Consider the following 7,503-nt stretch of genomic DNA (forward strand, 5'->3'; position numbering starts at 1 on the left):
TATAATTCTTTTTGATAATTTGATCGGTCCATCCTCCAACCATAGGCATCCATTATGGATTCTACTTAACACAATTCTTATCCATTCAGTTTTAAATACTGTAGGGAAATCTAGGGCACGGGTTAAGCCCTTCCTTTCAACAATTTGAAACTCTTCTTTCAATACCCTATTCCCACACAGTTTATTGTATGCTTGTCTAATCTCCATATCACCAATAGGTCCAATTTTTTAGTTATAACATCTCCTAACATCTTGCACCATCAAAACTTTAGGTGAAATCACGATTAAAGCTCTGGTAGGGTCATTCTTATAAGCAGATTTAGGGATTGGTCAAAAGTTAGGTTGTTTCACTTCATTACTGACCAATTGAACTTCAAATGACTCCTTATCATGGGGTTTTCTAGAGCTAGATGCCATTTCTTCAAACTACGGTTTCAAGATGTAAAATTGCTTAACTACATAGCTTGGCACCGGTGTAAATACCTTAAATTGATGAAAAGATGTTGAATCTTGGCTTTAATCTATGCAAAAGCTTCAATCTCTACTTGGAAACTATTTCTGCACTCTTCTTTCTCTTGCTCTATGTTCATGATGATGAAAAATGATCTAAAACTTGACCTTATACCCTTCATTTCATAGCATTTAATGCTTAGTGCATATATAGTTGTCCACTCAGCTTCCATTGATTTTCCAACACTCAATATACACTAGAGTTTCCCTTACTTAGCTTTTATAGGAATTTCCCTTCACTCAACATTCACTACTGACTTGGCTTCTACTGAATTTTCTAGATAGTTTAGCATACACTATAATTTTACTCGGCATCTGAAGGCAACTTTCATTACTCGGCAATAATGTGAAAATTTTGAAGTTTTAACTTTGAATCTTTACTCATGTTGATCTATCCTTTTTAGTACTAATTTAGCCTTAGAACTGATGTATGATAAAACATTTTAAATATCAGTACCACATACCTTCTTTTTCTTAGTTGGATGAAGTGTGACCACTTGACCTTTCGGGCGAAGTGATCCCTCCATTGGATGTGTTGCATCCATATTTCTTGTTCCATGTTTTATTCATCTACCTTACCTTTTCCTTTGTTTGAGTTAGAGTTAGGTGTCTTTGTCCTTGTTGGGTAGTGCTTGCTAATGTGACTAGTCTTCAAACAATTGAAGCATGTAGTTTGGCTCGACCATCTATTGTAGCTCCCACTAAAATGTGTTCTTATGCAATTTTTAAGGATGTGTCCATACTCTTGACAGTAGTGACAACTCTGCCTAGTATTGTAGTCAGAATTGTAGTGATCTCCATGACTATTTGACTTTTCTAGTTGGTTTGGTGTCTACATAAGCTTTGATATGCATTCAAAAGCTCTATGTCCATACTTCTTGAAATTGTAGTAGTGACCTTCAAATCTTGGTGTCCTAATGGTTCTAGTTCTATAGTCATGTGCATGATGTCCTTTCTTGTTGTGCTTGTGATAGTGACCCATATTTTTAGGTTTGTCATGATGTTTGGCATTCTTACTCTTACATACATTAGAGGTATGTCCCTTTTTACCACAAAAATGACAAGTGGGTTTTGTGTTCTTACCTTTGTTATTTCTTTCTTTTGCAGTCTTAGATGACTCTCCTTCTTTATTGCTGCAGTATCCTAGTCTTGAAGTGTCATTGTTGGATCTTGGTGATTTTAGTAGCTACTCAAAGTAGTTGATAGCTTCATTAGGTGTTTTGAAGCTCTTTTAAATTTCTTTTTCTCTTCTCAAGTCATTTTGCAATTTCTCATTTTGCATCATTAGTGTGGAGATCTCAATGTCCTTGACATTCAACTCATGATGGGCATTCATCATCTAGCTTAGGGTGTCTAGCTACATGTTGAAAACTCTTGAAAGCTCAATTCACTTTTCCTCTAGTCTATTGGCAAGGTTTCTCTTGTCATCTTCTAACATAGCTTTATCTTCAATAGCTCTATTCTTTTATTTAGTCACTTCACGAAGCATCATGGCTTGTGATTCTTGTTCAATCTTGAGAGTTTTGCTCACTTCTACTTGAGCTCTATTCTTCTCCATCGGGTCTGCAATTACTACATCAAACTCCTGAGAATCTCCATTGAAAAATACTTTTGAGGTGTCAATCTCCTTCTACTATGTATCATTCTTAGCTATGGTAATTTCTTTTCTTTTCTTTAGGGATTTCCTCAATTCTTCCCTAGCTTCTTCTAGAGAATGTAGAATGAGATGTATTTCGATCTCTTGATTCTCTATAATCTTCCCAAGCTTGTAGACCTCCATTGCTGGATCTTTTCTTCAAGCTATAAGGCTTCTCCTTGTAAGAACTTGGCTCTAATACCAGTTGTTGGAATTTACAAGTGGGAAAAATATTTTAGAGGGGGGAGGGGGGGTGAATCAGCAGTACCAAACTTTGAGCTATAATTTTTTAAACTAAAATCAATACATGCATGCAACATTTCTAGTCAACATGATAGTAAAGACCTACATGAAAATTGACAACACAATATTTGATCACCCAAAAACCCTTCAAAATGAGAAGGTAAAACTAGGGTGGAGATGACACCCACAACTTATCACTTCAGCAATATGTAACTTGCCAAGGTTACAAAGTTTGACCATCATCAATTGTCTACCTTGTGAAAGGCCTACCCTATTAAAGGTTCAAATAGTCTATTATAAGTGACCCATCTAAAGGATTTACAAACATTCACTTGTACTGTCACCCTGTTAAAGGATTTACCAAATGGCTGTTAAACCAACCTATCTTTATAGGATTTTCATTCTCCTAATACAACGGCTAGAAAGTATAGTAGAATGTGATGACCTGATAAATTACAATCTTCAATTTCTGGTTTTAGATCAATGTTTAGCCCATTCTGATCTAATCCTCTTTGATATGATATGATTCTATTCGAAGTACTGATACTCTATTCTAACCAACCGATTCTGCAATGCTGTCCTTCTTCTAAGTCTTTTACCCCCTTTTCACTTCACTAGTATTCTCTCCTTGCATGCATTCTCTACTCATATACTCTCTCATACATTCCTATGCATTACCTGAATTATGGGGTTTTGACCTCCTTAAAAAGGTTTCATGACTTAGGATTAGGTATGAATCTACAATTGAGATTCATCCATCTTTCGCACTCAAATATTTCCATTTTATGATTGGTTGCATGTTGATTTCATAGGGAATCAAAAATATTTGATCTTATTTTTTAATCCTTTGAGATTCATCATATGTTAGCTCAAAAATGCTTTACATCTCAATTTGTGAGGGCACAAACTCTTATGCTGATTTTGTGTTACTCAACAGTTACTAATTACTAATGCTCGACACATATAGAAATTTTTTCTTGCTCAAGACTTATAGTTTACTTGGCACATATACTAGCTTGGCATCATCTATCTGCTTGGCATCTATTGTAACTTGCCACTTGATGAATTTTTGGCTTGGCACATATTGTAACTCAATATCAACTAAGAAAATTTCTTAAGTGTGTTGACACTCAATTGTCAAAACCATTCTGAGACCAACAATAAACATTACAGGGATACTATTTAGGAAGTAATGTTAAAAACATGACAAGCACTTAAATAGAAGATTAACATGAAATCCTATCCTATATAGATAATCATCTCATTACCTAGGCATAACATAAAATCATGTTTGTTTATTCCTTGAAAACTATTTTTCAGAACTATTGTGGCTTCACAACACATGCCCCATTTTTGACCCAAAAATGAGGATCCCCTCTTTTCTTCTAGGGCAGAGGAATTTCCACTCCAAATGAGGGTGTCTTTCTAGGTGCCTTGGAGAGCATTCCCCATTGTAGGTTTAGGTCAAAAGTATGGTCAATTGACATCATTCAAAATCAAGAAGTTAGGAAGCTAATTTTTCCCACTAAGGGTTGCATGCACAAAGGTACACATAGCACACCTACACACCCTCATAATGTGGGATATGTGCTCCTTTTGTACCCTCAGGGGTGTACTAGGTGTGCACATCTAATCCATATGTGCCTATAAATAGGAAGAAATCCCCCTAAAAAATGCTCATTTGCATTCAAAATCATCCTGAATTTTGCACCTTCACACCTTCAGAGCTATGCTTCCTACCCTTTTGAGTCACTAAGGTAAATTCCATAGGCCTAGTCACACCTTGCACACCCTCAGGAGTGCACAATATGCAACATCTATAGATAAAACACTTAACCCTTTTCTCAAGGCAACACCCTATACATATGGTGCACTTCACCAAGGTTTGTTAGTGCACCACTCTGCCAACTACAGAGGTCCTTCAAGCAAACACCAAGTCTAGTAACTATACTATGTGCACCTTGTGCACCTGTGCAAGTTTTGTAATGTGCAAAATCTAGTTTTTGGCTAATTTTATCATTTCTTTCTTGTTTTCATCAGTCTCTCACTAGTTTGGCTAAATTATTTATTGTCACCTAGATTGCACCCTTATGCTAAAGTTTAACTTTCAACAATATAGTGAAACATGGGATGATCCTTGGCCTATAGGTATGCCATATTAAGGATAAAACTTTGGTACAAAGTGTCAGCTTCCTTTGAATCATCTCTTGAAATTGACTTTAACTTGGTAGGAAAAGGGGAAAGAGAGAAACATAACATAAACTTAAACTAGAAATGAAGGTGATTCACCAAAACTATGAGGTGATGCAACTTTGAATGAAACCCACAACTAGAAATGAATGTAATATCTTTATCACTAAAAGACCTTATTAACATTAAGTGCATGAAAATGTAACAAGGTGCAGATATTCAGAAGAAGGAAACCATGTTCACAACTTCAAAACATGATTATATACAAATTATACTAACTTATCTCATAAAAATACTTCCCATATGCTAAAACACTTAAGCCAAGGATTAATTTAATTACACTAACTTGAAGTTAAAAAATGCCCAACAGACAATAAAAAACTCATAGTAGGGCCAAAGTGGATCACTATTATATTATTTTCAGAGGGAGTTAAGGCCCTAAAACTGCATCACAATATAGATATGAGCTACAAACAAGTCTATCTTTGCAAGGAAAAAACAATGCCTTTTGTAATGAGATAGAATGCTAGAACTCACTAAAATAATGCCCAAGAATGGGGTATAAATAGGTTCACAACCTACAACCTACATTATCCCCAAAATTGGAAACCAATCAATGATTTTTGTCAAATCAACTGAAGACTACAAACTGTCATCCTCATGAATCGTGTTGCAAACTAAAACTAGAAAACTGTCGTCCCCCAATAAATCTGTTGGTAGGTGTATGCAACTTTCCCTTTTATGAAAATCCTCCTATGCATTAATTTTGGCAAAATTAAATCAAATCACTTCCTCCATTTGTTTTACATTTTAAAATTATATTTAAATGGGATAATTAAACAACATTATCCATTTAAATATTTACATTTAAATCGAATACAAAAATAAAATCCCCCTTGTACACTTAACATTATCAATACAATTTCCTATATAGCTATGGGGGTAAACAAAAGTCCCATCCTTAGGCATTTTGGAAATAAAAATATTTCTATTATACAATAATATTTAGACTATCTTTTTCCCCCTTAGGAATTTAAAATTTCAATAAATATCAACAAATCTACTTAAATAAAGTTTAAAACATTTCATTTAAAAACCTTAAATATGAAATGCCCAAAGTAAATCAAATCCAAAGAAACAAAGCATTTGAATCAATGCCCCAGGTTGAACTCGCACATTGACTGGAAGAAAAGGGAAAGTTACCATGGATGAACTAAAATGGAACTACTTTCTATAGCATTCCTTTTTCAAAACAAATGGAGCTTGAGTGCATAAGGTAGGCATTTGATTTTCATTAATCCATTTGATTGATTTTCTATAAAACATATGCAATGGTTTTGGTATTTATTTTTTAGAGATTTCTCTACATATATGGTTGTTTCTTTCTTTCTTTTTCATTGTTGCTTTCAGCTACTTTTGTTGCTACTTAAATTTGAAAATATGGAGGACCACGATTGCATTTATACTATTTTTATTGTTCTTGTCGTGTATAATTTTGCATTTGATTGGGGTTGCAACCTGCAACTTGGCTCCATATATCTTTCTTCATTTCTCTATGGGAATAGCTTTGAAAAAGTTATTTTTGTATATTTATTTGCTATCGCTGCATGCTATAGGAAACCTATATTAGTTTTTTTCCTATCACCTTTGTATTGAAACAATAAATGAGCATTTGAATGCTAGAGCTCATGCTTGCATGATATGGGTAGGGCATCATCTTCAATAGGGTATTTCTATCTTAATGTATGCATGTCGTCCTTCTCCCTTTCATGGTTGCAACCTTATTTACTTTGGATTTTCTATATGTTGTAGGAGGAAAGACATGATGATTATTGTTTACTACTATCACTTTCCTTGCATACATGATGAGGGTTTGAATGCAAGCCATGGTTGCATGTACACATTGGGGCTTCATCTTCAATATCCCTTTCTTCTCTCTATTTTGATATCTTCATATCATGACCGTGCATATGGATTCCTTCACTTTGTCCTAATCACATGTTCATATTTAGGGCATGGATGTATGTAAATTTTATCTTTGTTTCCATGTGAACATATGCAACAATAGGACTTGAATAACCCACAACTTGTAGCATGATATCATCTTAATGGAAATCTAATTTTTGGTAGCATAAGCATGCTTCCTTTTTTATTATTCATTTTTTTACCATAAACACATGCTAAAACTATATGATGCATATCCTCAATGTGTTATTTCCATGGTACTAGTTGTATTCATACTTATTTCTTTATTTTTAGCACTACTTTATTTACCAGGATGTCATTATGCTCATGAGATAGCAATATCATTATTATGTACTAGCTTTCAGACATGCATCCATGTATTCATTTTTCTATAACTTGTATATGTGCATACATGTATAAAAGTTAATAGGCCTCATTCCTTTGATTCTCTTATCATTATGCAGAAAATGTTGTTCTCCTTTATAAAGCATACTTATGACAACATAAAATAATATGTATGCTTGATTTGATATTATTTTTACCTTCACAATCTTATCCTCTTGTTACATTCCCTTCAAAAGCTCCTGATGCACTTTTATCTTTTGCATGATTCCCTTTTCTTTCTCCCACAAAGCTCCTATCAAACTTTATTTGTTGCATTCTTCATTTTAGATCATTGCTACAAGAACAATGCTTTGTGCCATTTTTAGAAAATGAATTAAAAAACCCCCTTAGATCTCCATAAAATATTTACTAGAAAGAAATTTTTTTTTTTCATCATATCAATATCTAGTTCCTCACAAATTTGTAGGTTTGTAGGACTTCATGTGTGTTCATACCTCTATTTTAAGTTGTTGTAACAATGAAACTGTACCCTTCATGTAGCATAATTGATCTCTTGTAGCTCTTTTGTAGTACTCCTGAAATGCATGACGAATCACTTTGGCTACTATAACAAT

The sequence above is a fragment of the Cupressus sempervirens genome, chromosome 4 (genome assembly GCF_028749045.1).
Source record: "Cupressus sempervirens isolate cs-2001-9-10 chromosome 4, ASM2874904v1, whole genome shotgun sequence".
NCBI lineage: Eukaryota > Viridiplantae > Streptophyta > Pinopsida > Cupressales > Cupressaceae > Cupressus > Cupressus sempervirens.